A 17,057-nucleotide genomic window follows, 5' to 3' on the forward strand; every position below is an offset into this window, starting at 1 on the left:
CCCGCAAGTCACCCCTCCTTGGATTCCCCTAGGTCTCTAGTTTTCAGAAATGCACAGGTTTGGTAGGTTTCCCTAGGTGCCGGCTGAGCTAGAGGCCAAAATCTACAGGTAGGCACTTCGCAAAAAACACCTCTGTTTTTTTCCAAAATTTAGGATGTGTCCACGGTGCGCTTTGGGGTGTTTCCTGTCGCCGGCGCTAGGCCTACCCACGCAAGTGAGGTATCATTTTTATCGGGAGACTTGGGGGAACGCTGGGTGGAAGGAAATTTGTAGCTCCTCTCAGATTCCAGAACTTTCTGCCACAGAAATGTGAGGGACATGTGTTTTTTTAGCCAAATTTTGAGGTTTGCAAAGGATTCTGGGTAACAGAACCTGGTCCGAGCCCCGCAAGTCACCCCTCCTTGGATTCCCCTAGGTCTCTAGTTTTCAGAAATGCACAGGTTTGGTAGGTTTCCCTAGGTGCCGGCTGAGCTAGAGGCCAAAATCTACAGGTAGGCACTTCGCAAAAAACACCTCTGTTTTTTTCCAAAATTTAGGATGTGTCCACGTTGCGCTTTGGGGTGTTTCCTGTCTCCGGTGCTAGGCCTACCCACGCAAGTGAGGTATCATTTTTATCAGGAGACTTGGGGGAACGCTGGGTGGAAGGAAATTTGTAGCTCCTCTCAGATTCCAGAACTTTCTGCCACAAAAATGTGAGGGACATGTGTTTTTTTAGCCAAATTTTGAGGTTTGCAAAGGATTCTGGGTAATAGAACCTGGTCCGAGCCCCGCAAGTCACCCCTCCTTGGATTCCCCTAGGTCTCTAGTTTTCAGAAATGCACAGGTTTGGTAGGTTTCCCTAGGTGCCGGCTGAGCTAGAGGCCAAAATCTACAGGTAGGCACTTCGCAAAAAAAACCTCTGTTTTTTTCCAAAATTTACGATGTGTCCACGTTGCGCTTTGGGGTGTTTCCTGTCGCCGGCGCTAGGCCTACCCACGCAAGTGAGGTATCATTTTTATCGGGAGACTTGGGGGAACGCTGAGTGGAAGGAAATTTGTAGCTCCTCTCAGATTCCAGAACTTTCTGCCACAGAAATGTGAGGGACATGTGTTTTTTTAGCCAAATTTTGAGGTTTGCAAAGGATTCTGGGTAACAGAACCTGGTCCGAGCCCCGCAAGTCACCCCTCCTTGGATTCCCCTAGGTCTCTAGTTTTCAGAAATGCACATGTTTGGTAGGTTTCCCTAGGTGCCGGCTGAGCTAGAGGCCAAAATCTACAGGTAGGCACTTCGCAAAAAACACCTCTGTTTTTTTCCAAAATTTAGGATGTGTCCACGTTGCGCTTTGGGGTGTTTCCTGTCGCCGGCGCTAGGCCTACCCACGCAAGTGAGGTATCATTTTTATTGGGAGACTTGGGGGAACGCTGGGTGGAAGGAAATTTGTAGCTCCTCTCAGATTCCAGAACTTTCTGCCACAAAAATGTGAGGGACATGTGTTTTTTTAGCCAAATTTTGAGGTTTGCAAAGGATTCTGGGTAACAGAACCTGGTCCGAGCCCCGCAAGCCACCCCTCCTTGGATTCCCCTAGGTCTCTAGTTTTCAGAAATGCACAGGTTTGGTAGGTTTCCCTAGGTGCCGGCTGAGCTAGAGGCCAAAATCTACAGGTAGGCACTTCGCAAAAAACACCTCTGTTTTTTTCCAAAATTTAGGATGTGTCCACGTTGCGCTTTGGGGTGTTTCCTGTCGCCGGCGCTAGGCCTACCCACGCAAGTGAGGTATCATTTTTATCGGGAGACTTGGGGGAACGCTGGGTGGAAGGAAATTTGTAGCTCCTCTCAGATTCCAGAACTTTCTGCCACAGAAATGTGAGGAACATGTGTTTTTTTAGCCAAATTTTGAGGTTTGCAAAGGATTCTGGGTAACAGAACCTGGTCCGAGCCCCGCAAGTCACCCCTCCTTGGATTCCCCTAGGTCTCTAGTTTTCAGAAATGCACAGGTTTGTTAGGTTTCCATAGGTGGCGGCTGAGCTAGAGGCCAAAATCTACAGGTAGGCACTTCGCAAAAAACACCTCTGTTTTCTTCCAAAAATTTGGATGTGTCCACGTTGCGCTTTGGGGCGTTTCCTGTCGCGGGCGCTAGGCCTACCCACACAAGTGAGGTATCTTTTTTATCGGGAGACTTGGGGGAACATAGATTAGCAAAACAAGTGTTATTGCCCCTTGTCATTCTCTACATTTTTTCCTTCCAAATATAGGAGAGTGTGTAAAAAAGACATCTATTTGAGAAATGCCCTGTAATTCACATGCTAGTTTGGTCACCCCGGAATTCAGATATGTGCAAATAACCACTGCTCCTCAACACCTTATCTTGTGCCCTTTTTGGAAATACAAAGGTTTTCTTGATAGCAATTTTTTACTCTTTATATTTCAGCAAATGAATTGCTTTATACCCGGTATAGATTGAAAACGCACGTCAGGGTGCAGCTCATTTATTGGCTCTGGGTTCCTTGGGTTCTAGATGAACCTACAAGCCCTATATATCCCCGCAACCAGAGGAGTCCAGCAGACGTAACAGTATATTGCTTTCGATAATCTGACATTGCAGGGAAAAGTTACAGAGTAAAACGTAGAGAAACATTTATGTTTTTTTCACCTCAATTTCAATATTTTTCTTTTTCAGTTGTTATTTTCTGTAGGAAACCCTTGTAGGATCTACACAAATGACCCCTTGCTGAATTCAGAATTTTGTCTACTTTTCAGAAATGTTTAGGTTTCTGGGATCCAGCATTGGTTTCATGCCCATTTCTGTCACTGACTGGAAGGAGGCTGAAAGCACAAAAAACTGCAAAAATGGGGTATGCCCCAGTAAAATGCCAAAATTGTGTTGAAAAATTGGGTTTTCTGATTCAAGTCTGCCTGTTCCTGAAAGCTGGGAAGCTGCTGAGTTTAGCACCGCAAACCCTTTGTTGATGCCATTTTCAGGGGAAAACCACAAGCCTTTTTCTGCAGCCACTTTTTCCAATTTTTTTGAAAAAAACGAAATTTTCACTGTATTTTGGCCAATTTCTTGGCCTCCTTCAAGGGAACCCACAAAGTCTGGGTACCTCTAGAATCCCTAGGATGTTGGAAAAAAAGGACGCAAATTTGGCTTGGTTAGCTTATGTGGACAAAAAGTTATGAGGGCCTAAGCGCGAACTGCCCCAAATAGGCAAAAAAAGGCCCGGCACAGGAGGGGGAAAAGGCCTGGCAGCGAAGGGGTTAATGGACCGGAGATGTCCAACAGCTTATCCTGACATCCACGCCAGGCACGATCTATACCCTTCTTAGGGTCTTTGGCAGATTTTTTGAGAAAAGTGACTAGAGTAGGGTCTAATTCGGGGGTCTCAGTCACCTTTGAGGGAAAATCCGGCCTGGGGCATTCAGACCTCAGCCTAGAGCGAACCTCCTTATTGAAACTATGCCTAATGTGGGATTCCACATAATCCGCCACTTCAGGAGGTGGTAACCAAAGCGAAGATCTGGGAAGCACAATGTCTTCTGGCTTGAATGTCAGGACCTTGGGAGTAGGTGCTTCCTGATGATGAACCTTCTTCTTGCGTTTGCGAGCGGGATCATCTCCCTGCTCGGAGGATTGTTCAGAAGAAGAAGAAGCTGGGTCACTTACAGCTTTCTTATGTGATCCAGAATTATAATCATGCTCCCTTGCCATATTTCTGATAAGGGATTCAAAGTCCGCAGAATGCGGATTAGTACTCTGCTTAGAGGCTTAGGTGTTCGCCGGAAGGGGAGGTTCCCCAATGGGTTGGATGCCCGACGGGGTTCCACAAAACCCAAAAGATGGTGCTTAATGGGCTGAATAGCTTGAGCTAAAGCTTGATTAACAGTATGGCGCACTCCTGCCTCAAGAGCATATACCAAGTCTTGTTCAAAGGAACCAGCTGGTTCATCCAGATAATACAAATCTTCGGCTTGGTCTTCATAGCCAGCCATACTGTAATACAGCAGATGAGCTCCAAAGGAGCAGTATCAATAATAGTAAAACAGGGCAAAAGACAAAATTTGCTGATTAGGACGTGGAGGGAGCTGCCCTGTGATGAGAAAAAAAACCTTAGAGCAGGCCCAGCCTGACTATATAATTTATTGTAACCCCAGAGTACAGGCACTGGGGTGTAGATGGAGAGTTAAGCCGGTATAAAACTTTTTGGGGCATATTTATACTCTGTTTGCGCCGGATTTGCGTCGTTTTTTTTTACGCAAATCCGACGCAAAACTAACTCCATATTTATACTTTGGCGTTAGACGCGTTGAGCGTCAAAGTTCATGGAGTTTGCGTCATTTTTTAGCGTGGACACCTTCCTTGCGTTAATGATATGCAAGGGAGGCGTTCCCGTCTAAAAAAAGACTCTGAAGCATGTGCGTCTGATTTATACTCCCGGGCAAAAATGACGCCCGGGAGTGGGCGGGTCAAAAAAAAGTAAACTCTCCTGCAGATCTGCTTCAGAAGCGGAGGAAAGCTATGCCCTCAGGACAAAACAAATCTCACTCCGGAGCCGGCCAAGAGACGCGCAAGAATAGGCTGCTGCGCGGACTCTGGCCGGACGAGGCTCGCGCTGAGTGCGATAATTATTGTAATAAAACCGGCAATAAAAAGAGGACTGCGCGGAGACGAGCGAGACCTCGCTCCCCTGGTGTAGGATGAAGTATTTTTAAAGTAGGATTGAGTTGTTTTAGTTCTCGGAGCGTTTTAGCAGAAAAGAAGCTCATGGAACAGTAAAAAGAAGTCATAATCTTCAATAAGAAGAGAACTGTGAAAAAGAGGGCGGAGCCTTCTTCAAGAGAACGTCACCGGCAAGGGGCGGAGCCTGCTGAGGAGGACGTCACTAGGAAGAGGCCGAGCTGCTACGGGAGACGTCACGACGCCCCTCCCCTTCGCACTTCAGCTGTGGGCGCGTGGCGCAGTAAACAGATATCTGCATACCCAGAGGCCCCCGCGGCGAGCGCTTCCGGCTCATGACCATGTGGGAGCAGACATTCGTTTAATACCGAGAGGAGAGGGTTTAGTTGTGTATTGTAGGACATCTGTAATATTGAATCAATCGCGGGCACTTAAAAGTCGCCCTACCACTAGTGGGTTACGTGTTTTCAATGAGCTTGAGACCAGTGACCGTCAGTATTGGAAATAGAGTAAGTTACCGCGGTTCACTCGCACTCAGTGTGGCGATGATAAACGGAATCAATTTCATAATTTTTGAGCGGTTTCTCATCATAAGAAACTGGTGAACGGGTGCACAGAAGGAGCGGGAAAAAAGGAGCGGGATGGAAGAGATCAGTAGCGAGCTCCGTTTTCATTGCACTGAGTGTCCGGCGCGAGGAGCTCAGACACCGCGGCCAGAGCCACGCCCCCTCCTTCCGGAAGGGCGGAGCCTGCTGCAGGAAGATGTGATTGGGCCCCTCCCCTGGCAGTGACGCTGGCTACTGTAGCGCGCGAGGCTGGAAATAGCAATCTGCATACCCAGAAGGCACCGCGGGGAGCACTTCCTGCTCACGAGCCCAGGGGAGAGGCATGGGTTTAGTACCGAAGGCAGTAATTGGGATTATATATTGTGAGGCAGTTGTGACATTAGTGTAAATGCGGCCGCTCGAAGGCTGGCCTAGCATTAGTGAGTTGGGTTTTTCAGCGCTGTTAGACCCCCGAGCTAGGTAGGTGTGTTGGCAGTCTGGAGCTCCGTCTCGCTGATTGCAGGGATGCGGCGGCGGCGGCGGCGGCGGGCGGGCGGGGAGTGCGCTGCGTGGCCTCCTGTGCCCCAGCTCAGCAGTAACTTTTTCTATTCTTTCTTCTTCTTTTATTTATTTTTTTTAAGTTTTAAAAACCTTTCGTTCAGTAGGCGATACATAGATTTTTTATGAGCCGTGACTGATAGTTACAGTAAACAACGAGATAAATCCTGTTAATGTATAATCACAATCCCTCCCTTCAGGATTAAACGAATGCCTGTTTCCCGTGACCATGAGCCGGGTGTTCACCGCGGTGGCTTCTGGGTATGCAGATTTCTATTTCCGGCGGCTCGCGCTCAGAGAGCACCAGCGTCACTGCGGGGGATGTTTTCCTGCTTGGCTCCGCCCCTCGGGCGCCCCCCCCCTTTCTGTGGAAGCGAAGAGCGCGCGGGTGATCACTGACCGCGCGAGCGCCTCGTTTACATTATTGTTATTAATTAGACATTCGCTTCCATGACATCCCAGCTCATGAATCCCTTTTCACCGGCTCGTGAGCTTCTTCATAAGGAAACTCTCCAAAAAATCCCATCCGGGTGTCATCGCCACACACAGTGCGCATGAGCCACGGAGATGGGCCAAGTTGTGAAGCATGCGAGGAGTTGCCGTCTGTTCTCTTTCCTCATGAAAATATGCCCTCCTAATAGTAGGGCGACCTTTAAAGTTTAAAATGAAACGGATATTACGAATTCCTCACAATACACAAGTAAAGCTACTGGTTCCATTATAAATGTCTATTTCACCCCGATTCTGAGAGGAAAGTGCTCCCCGCGGTGGCTTCTGGGTATGCATATCGGTGTTCACATCACCACGTCCCCAAGGTACACAGCCCACGTCATCCTGCTACAGGCTCCGCCCCTTCCTCATACCTTCCTGCTACAGGCCCCGCCTCACCCTTGTGACGTCCCTGCAGCAGGCCCCGCCCTTTCCTCGTGATTAGAATGGATGGTAAGGACCTTTCTCATTGCTGAAACAAATCCCCGGGCGTCGCTTGGAACATGAGGTCATCCTCGCCTTCTGTCCTGCAATAATATACAATAATGAACAATAATCCATCATTGTCGAGAGCGCAAAATCCCTTGGTGTCAATCTCGACAAAAAAATCAATCTACTCTCCCACATCGACTCCATTGCAAAGTCTGCTCGACACCAACTGCGCCTTCTTTGGGGGATTCGTAGCTTCTTCCCGGAGCACGACCTTAAAACCCTGGTCCAAGCGCTGGTTCTCTCCAGATTGGACTACTGCAACTCTCTTCTTACTGGCCTTCCCAAATCCCACCTTTCCCCCCTGAAGTCTATTCTCCATTCAGCAGCTCGTTTCATATATGGGGCCAAAAGAAGCGACCACATCACACCCATTCTATCCACCCTCCGTTGGCTTCCCATAGAGGCAAGATCTATCTACAAAACTGCATGTATCACCCACAAAGCCGTGCACTCCTCCTCCCCTCGCTACCTGGTGAATAAACTGAAACTCTCTGGGGGCTCCAGACCATCACGTAATGCAGAAAAGTTATTGCTTGAACCTCCCATTTTCAAGAAGGAAAGATTGATGGCCCAATCCTTTTCAGGCAACGCGGTGAGAATCTGGAACTCACTTCCGCCTCAGCTTCGGACCACCACCTCTTCCCAGGCCTTCAAAACTGACCTCAAAGCTCTCCTCCTTCAAAGACACTTCCAAAGTGTTTTCAGAAGGAAGTCCTTCCATTATAGGAAATTCTGTTCTCCATGCCTATAGAAGTGCCTTCTCAGGGTGTTTTTGTGTTTTGAGTGTCTGCCATTTAGTGCAGTTTTATACCTCTACCTGTATTTTGTACTCTTCTGTAACATGCACACAGCACCTTTCCTTTTACTACGTATCATTTGCTACCTCTTATATCTTGTTTACTTTTGATACATGCACAACGGCCACCACTGCCTCATGTAACGTAACTATTGTTTGAGTGTTTTGAGTGTCTACCATTTATTGCAATTTTTTTACCGTTACTCGTACTTTGTGCTCTTGTAACCTGCACAATCACTTTTTCCTTTCATAACGTATCGTTTGCTACCTCGTGTATTCTTTTTGCTCTTGATACTTGCACAATTATCACTATTACCTCATGTAATGTAACGTTTGTTTTTGTAACAGGCTCACTTGTAATTCTTCTCCTCTTGTATCTTTACTTTGCCTATTGTGAAGCGCTCTGACACCTTCGGGTAAAAGTCAGCGCTATATAAAAACGCATTAAGTAAATAAATAAATAAAACTAGTAAGGGGCGGGGCGTCTGCAGGGACGTCGTAAAAGGGACGGGCCTGCCGCAGGAGGATGTCATGTGGAAGGGGCGGAGCCTGCAGCAGGGGGACGTCACTGCAGCAGGTGGATGTCATGAGGAAGGGGCGGAGCCTGCAGCAGGAGGACGTCACTATGACCAGAGGCACCCAGGCATGAGTTCTCTATGGGGGCGTGACGCTAACAACACATATCTGCATACCCAGAAGCCACTGCGGTGAACACTTCCGTTTGATGATCACGTGTGAAACCGACATTTGTTTAACACGAAAAGGAGTGGCTATTATTATATATTCGAGAGCATTTATAATAATGAGTTGATTGAGGACATTTTAGAGTTGCACTAGCATTCGTGGGATAGTAGGCAGTGAAACACCACTCTCAAACGTAATTAAGTTACATACAACTCTTTAAAGAGAAAGCCGTTTAATTGGTTGCAAAGCAGCAAAGAAAGAGGAGTGGTTAGGTGTGAGTCAACACTTTATAGGCTTTTTTCTCTATGACCAACACATGACATATTAAGTGTTGGGATATGTAGTTATTTGTTTTCTATGATTTTCATTGGCTGCTGTTAAAAAATAAAGCATGGTAAGGGAAGTATAATCTGAGCCTCTGGTCCTGACATAGAATTCCTACTGGGTGGGGATGATACATGGAGGAAGCATTGACGTTTTGGAAGAATTTATATGTCAATGGAACTTGTTCATTTGTGAGCATATCGTCTCCCAATGCTTATGGGAAAGTACTGATCAACTTAAGAATATTGTTCTTTTTATTTTGTGTTAAAGACAGGAGCTCAGTCAGTGGTGTGGGTTGTTGGCTTCAGCTTCGGAAACTCCGCTGTGGTTTTCTGTGGTGTGGTGTACCTATCATGTTGCTTTGATTTTTTCACATCTGCTTTGCTCAGGAAGGCACCAATCAAAGGTCGGGTAACACTGAATCAATCAATCAGCGGAATTGCAGAGCGCGACTAGTCACCAGCTAGGGTCTCAAGGAGCTGGGGGGGGCAGCAAGGAAACAGTCATTGATGATCAGTTGGGGATCAGTGGAAGACAGAGTGGGAGATCTTCTGAGGTGGACGGGGAGGGAGTTCCAGGTCTTGGCGGTGTGGTGTGAGAAGCATCTTCCTCCGGCTGTAGTCTTCTGGATGAGTGTGATGGCAGCGAGGGTGAGGTCAGCGGAGCTGTATGGCAGGCGTGTGGAAGTGGAGTCTGCGGTTGAGGTATTCTGGTCCGGGGTTGTGGAGGGCTTTGTAGGCGTGCGTGAGAAGCGTGAATGTTATTCTCTTGTCTATTGAGAGCCTGTGCAAGTCTCTCAGTAGGGAGGAGGTGCAGCTGTGTGCGGGGGTGTTCTTGATGAGACGGGCAGAGGCGTTACAGATGCGTTGCAGTCTTTTCCATACCTTGATGGTGGTTCCAGTGTAGAGTGCGTTGCTGTTGTCTAGGCGACTGCTGACGCGGGCCTGGGTGAATGTTCTTTTGGATTTGGTTGGGATCCATTTGAAGATCTTCTGGAGCATGCGCATGGTGTTGAGGAGATTGCGCTGACTTGGCAGTTCATGGAGAGTGCTGAGTTCAGGATAAAGCCACGGTTGCAGGCATGGTCGGTAGGCCGGAGTGCTTCCGAGGCAGTGGGACACCACTAGTCTTCCCAGGTGGAGTGGTTATTGCCAATGACGAGGACTTCTGTTTTGTCGGGATTTAGCTTGAGGCAGCTAGCCCTCATCCAGGCGGCAACTGCCCTCATTCCGTTGTGGAAGCTGGCTTTGGCTGTGTGCAGGTCGTGGTGAGGGAGATGATTAGCTGTGTATCGTCGGCGTATGAGACGATGTTGAGCGCATGGTGTCTGGCGATGGTTGCTAGTTGGGCCAGGTAGAGGTTGAAGAGAGTGGGGTTCAGAGAGGAGCCTTGTGGGACACCACACTAGGGGCCAGATGTAGGAAAGCTTTAGCGAGTCGCAAACGGCGAAAATCACTGTTGGCGAGTCGCTAAAGCCACTTTGAGATGTAGAAATGCATTTTGCGAGTCGGAACCGACTCGCAAAATGCATTTCCGAGTCGCAAATAGGATGGGGTGTTCCCTTTCTATTTGCGAGTCACAATGCAATGTAATTCCATTTGCAAATGGACTCGCAGTTACCATCCACTTGAAGTGGATGGTAACCCAGTTGCAAACGGGAAGGGGTCCCCATGGGACCCCTTCCCCTTTGTGTCTGGCATAGAAAATAATTTTTCAGAGCAGGCAGTGGTCCAATGGACCACTACGTGCCCTGAAAAATACAGAAACTAAAGGTTTTGGTTTATTTTTCAAAGTGCAGCTCGTTTTCCTTTAAGGAAAACGGGTTGCACTTTGAAAAAAAAAACTGCTTTATTTAAAAGCAGTCACGGACATGGAGGTCTGCTGTTCCCAGCAGGCCTCCATCCCCGTGAGTGCCCTGAATCGCTTTGGGGTTGCAAATAGCGAGCCACCTCATTAATATTAATGAGGTGGGTCCTTGCGATCCCGTAGCGACTCGCAGAAGGTGTCTGAGACACCTTTCTGCATCCCAAATTGCGACTTGCAATTTGCGAGTCGCAGGGACTCGCAAATTGCAAGTCGCAATTTGGGAATTTGCTACATCTGGCCCTAGATCTTGGTGGCCTCTGAGTAGAAGTGGGGGAGTCAGACTTTTTGGGTCCTGTTAGTGAGGAAGGAGGTGATCCATTCTAGTGCCCTGTTGTGGATGCCTGCATCATATAGACAAGACTGTAGAGTGTGGTGGGAGATGGTATCGAAGGCAGCGGACAGGTCGAGGAGGATGAGAGCCGCAGTCTCACCCCTCTCTAGGAGGTTCGGAATGTCATCTATGGCGGCGCGGAGGGTGGTCTCGGTGCTGTGGTTGTTCCGGAAACCTGACTGTGAAGGGTTCAGGATGTTGTCTTCGATGTGTTTGGTGAGTTGTCTGTTGACAGCTTTTTCGATGACGTTCACTGGGAAGGGGAGCAGAGAGATGGGCCGGAAGTTCTTGAGGTCATCTGGGTCTGCAGTGGGTTTCTTCAGTAAGGGGTTGATTTCAACGTGTTTCCAGATTTCTGGGAAGGTGGCGGTTTTAAAGGAGTGGTTGATGATGTGCCGGAGTTTGGGAGTGATGGTGCTGCCTGCTTTGTTGAAGATGTGGTGGAGGCAGGGGACGGAGGATGAGCCGGAGTGGATGCTGTTCATGATGTTGAGGGTTTCTTCATCGTTTCTTCAACTCTTTGACGCACATTCGGCGCAAACAGAGTATAAATATGCCCCAGAGAGTTCCCAGACATTGGTTCAAAGATGCTCAGCATATGTCAAAGTCTAAAGTGACCATGCAATTAAAAATGTTTTGAAAGAAACGGACACATGCATTGCAAGCCTAAAACAGATGCAACACTAAGAGCTCCCAGACATGGGTTCAAAGGTGCTCCGCATATGTCAGAGTCTAAATTGACTTGACCATTGAAAAAGTTTTGAAATAAACAGAAGACAGACACTGCAAGCCTAAAACAGATGTATCCCCAAGTGTTCCCAGGCCATGGGTCGAAGCTGTTCAGCAGATGGTAATGTATAACGTGACTAGGCAGTTAAAAAAAGTTCTGAAATAGACCTAAGACAAGCAATGTCTCCCCTAAAAAAGATGTCTATTTCTAAGCCCAGCCCCACCCACAAAAAACCTATGCATAATCAACACATTGTGGGCCATATAAAAACACCCCGCATTCACAGGCCTCTTTTTCTGAACTACACACTGGAAGTTTACAGAGAGCTTGGGCTTCCAGAGCACCCTAAGGAGAAAAATATGAAGGGCACAGAACAGACTGATTATGCTAAGCCTCTTTTATTTAAGGTCTGTAACTATGTGGTGTTTGTATATGTTCTATTGTAGTTTAACATAGCCGTTAGCCCCAACCTTTTTTAACTATAGAGTAAAATGCACGTTTTTAAAATGATATTAATGTATGTTGGAGGTGGCTTGTGGTGAGATGTGGGGTACAGTGTTTAATTTGTGCATGTTGGTTCTGGTGTTTGGCATTGGCACGTATTTTTGATGCCACAGGGGCAACTATACCTCAAATTGGCACTCTGCTGAGGTGGGGTACATTGCCACATGGCCTACATTACAGAGGGGCCTTGCCTACCTAACTCGCCCTGGCCTAGGGACACCCACTGCCCACCACCCCCACCCAGACCCCTCCACTGCACGCAAAGTTCGCAGAATGAGGTTGTACTCACCCCCTTGTGTTTGCTGTGATGCCCTCAAGCGCCCATCCAACTCCGGGTAGGCCACCACCGGGATCCGGAACATCAGGGGGGTCATGGTGCGACGGGCACCCCTCCCACGTTGGGAGGCCATCCCCAGCTGACCCTCCGCCGCCTTCTTGCTGCAGCGGCGAATGTCCTCCCATCTCTTCCGGCAGTGGGTGCCACGTCTCTGGTGGGCCCCCAGGGTCCGGTCCTCCTTGGTGATGGCACGCCAAATGTCCCTCTTCTGGTGGGCGCTGACCTACATGATATGCACAAGGGAAGAGGAACAGTCATTACCAACTGCACAGTTAATGTGAGTGGCCCCCTCCCTACTCTGACCATGTGGCCCATTCATTCCCATGCATTAATGTAGTATGAACTCTGGCCCCTTCCCTCTTCCACCCAGCCCTCTCCACCCAGGCCTAGCCCATACAACGTGCTCCCTCTGTACTAACCTGTTGGTCTGGAGGACCGTAGAGTAGCATGTACTGGGGGAGGACCCCATCCACAAGTTTCTCCAACTCCTGTGCAGTGAAGGCAGGGGCCCTTTCCCCAGACGCAGCAGCCATCGTCGCTTCCAGACCGAGGTCACAGCAGCACTGGCAATGTAGGTCCTCTCCTGTCGAAGGTCAGGTATCTAGTGATTCAACAGATAGAAAATGGCGGTGACGTCCACAGCGGTGACGTCCTTGGCGGTGCGCATCATCACCGCCGGCGCACCTGTTCATTGGCTCCTGGGACCCATAGGGTCCAATGTTAACCAATGCAGCATTGCGCCGCGGTCTACGACCGCCTACCGCGACGGTGTGCAACACCAGCGCAGTTACCCCACAATCCCATTGTCCCAGTTTAGAGGTCAGGCAGCCGCCATTTCAGGGGCCCACATGGCTTCATTTACTACTGCGTCACACATAGCTAGGCCTATACTCAACACACATACAGGAAGGGTTTATTGTCTGGTGTAGTCTTGTGTGTAACTGTGGGTACATACCTGGAGGAATAGTGACTGTTTCGTCGCTGTTGTCCTTCTTAGGCACCGTCAGCTGGGACATATGAGAAGATGGCGGAATCCTCCGGTGTACCGACCGCTGGTGGACCTGTTGACAATAGAAGAGAGACATGTCATCGTGACCTACAGGTTTGACCGTGCCACAATCCAGGAACTATGTACCCAGTTGGAGCCAGACCTCAAGTCACCAATCCGCCATCCCACAGGACTCCCCCCTGACGTGCAGGTGCTGTCAGTGCTCCATTTCCTTGCAAGTGGGTCTTTTCAGACAACTGTGGCCATGGCATCAAGGATGTCCCAGCCTATGTTTTCCAACGTCTTGTCCAGAGTGTTGTTTGCCCTGCTGAAACACGTAAGGAGATACATCATTTTCCCTCAGGTGGAGGATTTGCCTACAGTCAAAGGGGACTTCTATGCCCTTGGACATATCCCCAACATCATAGGTGCCATTGATGGGACACATGTAGCTCTGGTCCCCCCGCAGGAGTGAACAGGTGTACAGGAACAGGAAGAGTTATCATTCGATGAATGTCCATATGGTCTGTTTGGCAGACCAGTACATCTCGCAGGTAAATGCTATGTTCCCTGGCTCTGTGCATGACGCCTACATCCTGCGCAATAGCAGCATCCCTAATATGATGGGTCAACTCCAGAGGCACCGTGTATGGCTATTGGGGGACTCTGGTTACCCCAACCTTTCCTGGCTATTGACCCCAGTGAGGAATCCCAGGACCAGGGCAGAGGAACGGTACAATGAGGCCCATGGGCGGACTAGGAGGGTAATCGAGCGGACCTTCGGCCTCCTTAGGGCCAGGTTCAGGTGCCTCCATATGACAGGTGGATCCCTATTCTACTCACCGAAGAAGGTGTGCGACATCATCATCGCCTGCTCCATGCTCCATAATTTGGCTTTGCGATGCCAGGTGCCTTTTCTGCAGGAGGATGATCCAGATGACGGTGTTGTAGCAGCTGTGGAGCCTGTGGACATTGATGAGGATGAAGCTGAGGAAGAAGAAAACAACAACAGGGAGTCAGTCATACAGCAATATTTCCAGTGAAACACAGGTGAGTACATTTTCAGTTTTAACATTACATTAACTTTCACACGTCTACCTCTATCCTGTTCCGACATTTCACTCACTATTTGTTAACTGAGTTGTCCCCTCCCATTTCAGTTTCACAAGTGTGGTAACCTACGTGTCAACTGCTTGCATCCTTGAAGGGCTTGTGATGTGTGACATTGGTATGTTAGCCTTCCAATGGGTAACCCATTATGACACTGTAATTGATAATACAAAGTTTCAAATCATAGACTGACTCCAGTTATTTTAGTGTTTCAAGGGTGTTTATTTAAGTGCTAAAAAATGATGGGGGGTTGTAAAATGGGGATGGGTGATGGTGGAGGAATGTCCATGGCAGAGTCCAGTCTATTAGTCTCACAGGTATATTGCACATCTGGCCATTGGAAGTGAAGCTGGGCCAGTTCTGATTTGGACAGGGTAACAAAGTGGGACAGTGGGGGGACAATCAGGGTGGTCGTATTTCCTGGCGGGGGTCTTGCCATCTTGCTCTGTCCTGTTCCTGGATCTCAGGGACCGCTTGCGTGGTGGTTGTCCGTCTGCAGGGGATGGGGTGCTGGTGTGGTGGTCCTGTGGCGGGGCGTCCTGTCCACTTGCGGAGGTGGTGGGCAGTTCATCGTTGTGGCTAGTGTCAGGGGCCCCTTGGAGTGCCACGGTGTCCCTCAAGGTCTTTTGTATGTCCGTCAGCACCCCTACGATGGTGCCCAGGTAGGAGCTGATGGTCCTGAGCTCCTCCCTGAACCCCAAATACTGCTCCTCCTGCAGACGCAGGGTCTCCTGCAACTTGTCCAGGACCATTGCCATCGTCTCCTGGGAGTGGTGGTAGGCTCCCATGATGGAGGAGAGGGCCTCGTGGAGAGTGGGTTCCCTTGGCCTGTCCTCCCTCTGTCGCACAGCAGCCCTCCCAGTTCCCCTATGTCCCTGGGCCTTCGTCCCCTGGGCCGTGTGCCCACTACCACTGCCCCTAGGTCCCTGTTGTTGGGGTGTTGGGTTACCCTGGGTGCCCTGTAGTGGTGGACACACCGCTGATTGACCTGTCGTGGGTAGGGAGGTTTGGGCCCGCTGGGTGGGTGCTGTGCTGGTGTTACCAGAGGGTGGAAGTTCGGTGTTGGGCTGTGGCTGGGAAGGGGAACCAACTGTCCTGAGGCCCACAATGGTCCGGGCTGGTCATCAAGATCCAGTAGGGCAGAGCTGCTATCGTCACTGTGGGCCTCTTCTGGGGGTGGAGTGGTGTTGTCTGGACCCTCTGGTGTGGTGACGTTCCTTCGGATTCCTGCGGGGGTATAGGAACATGATTATTGCATGTGTGTGTTTCATGGTGTGCAATGGTTGGGTGTGCGTGAACACCAGTGCAGGCATTCCTGTGTGGGGGCTTGTGTGCTGATGGTTGGGGGGGTGTTCTGGGTATGTGCAGTGGGCATGCTTTAGTGATGGGTGTCCATGCTTAGTTGTGTCATGCAGGGCTTGGGGTTGGGATGGGTGGTTGGTGTCATGGGTAGATTAGTGAGGAGTTTGGGTGCTAGTGGAGGGTGTGAGGGTGGGGGTGTGTGATAGCATGCAGGTAGGGTGGGGGATGTGATAGTTAAGATTTGACTTACCAGTGTCCGTTCCTCCAACGACTCCTCTGAGGCCCTCAGGATGCAAGATGGTCAAGACTTGCTCCTCCCATGTTGTTAGTTGTGGGGGAGGAGGTGGGAGTCCGCCGCCTGTCCGCTGCACCGCAATGTGGTGCCTGGAGACAGTGGAACGCACCTTCCCCCGTAGGTCGTTCCACCTCTTCCTGATGTCCTCCCTATTTCTTGGGTGCTGTCCCACTGCGTTGACCCTGTCCACTATTATGCGCCATAGCTCCATCTTCCTGGCTATTGATGTGTGCTGTACCTGTGAGCCAAATAGCTGTGGCTCTACCCGGAGGATTTCCTCCACCATGACCCTGAGCTCCTCCTCGGAGAAGCGGGGGTGTCTTTGGCATGACATGGGTGGTGTGGATGATGTGTGGGGTGGTGTATGTGGTGATGAGTGTGGTGAGTGTAGTGGTATGTGGTGTTTTGTGCTTGGATGTTGTGTGGGTGATGATGTTGTGTGCCTCTGTGTGATGGGGTTGTCTATTCTGTGCTCTCTCTCTCGCCTTCTCTCAGAATTTCAGGTTGTAGGGGTTTGTGGGTGATGTGGGTGTGTGTTTTATATTGTGTTGGGTGTGTGGGAGTGTTGTTTGTATGTGTCTCAGGTGTGTGTATTTGTAATTGTCCAATGTGGCGGTGTTTTGTAAATGTGTGTGTATTTTGAGCGCGGCGGTGTGTACCGCCAATGGAATACCGCAGTTGTAAGACCGCCGCGTGGATTCGTGGGTCGTAATGGCATGGGCGTGTTTCTGTTGGCGTATAGGTGGAGGATTTGTTTCCGCATGTTTATTGCTGACCTTTGGTGTGGCGGTATTGAGTGGGTGTCTGAATTTCGGCGGATTCCAAGATGTGTGTCATAATAGCTGTGGCGGTCTACCGCGGCGGTGTATTGGCGGTCTTCTGCACGGCAGTAAGCGCCTTTTACCGCCAATGTTGTAATGACCCCCTAAGTGTCAAATTCACCCTCCGAGGAAGCTTTACTTCCCGGTGCTTCCGTACAGAGTCGACAGTATCACTTTAAACATCAGCAATACTGATAAAATAAATGTTGACAGTCTGAAGGGTCTGGCGCACGAG

Source organism: Pleurodeles waltl, unplaced genomic scaffold, assembly GCF_031143425.1.
Source record: "Pleurodeles waltl isolate 20211129_DDA unplaced genomic scaffold, aPleWal1.hap1.20221129 scaffold_37, whole genome shotgun sequence".
Classification (NCBI taxonomy): Eukaryota; Metazoa; Chordata; class Amphibia; order Caudata; family Salamandridae; genus Pleurodeles; species Pleurodeles waltl.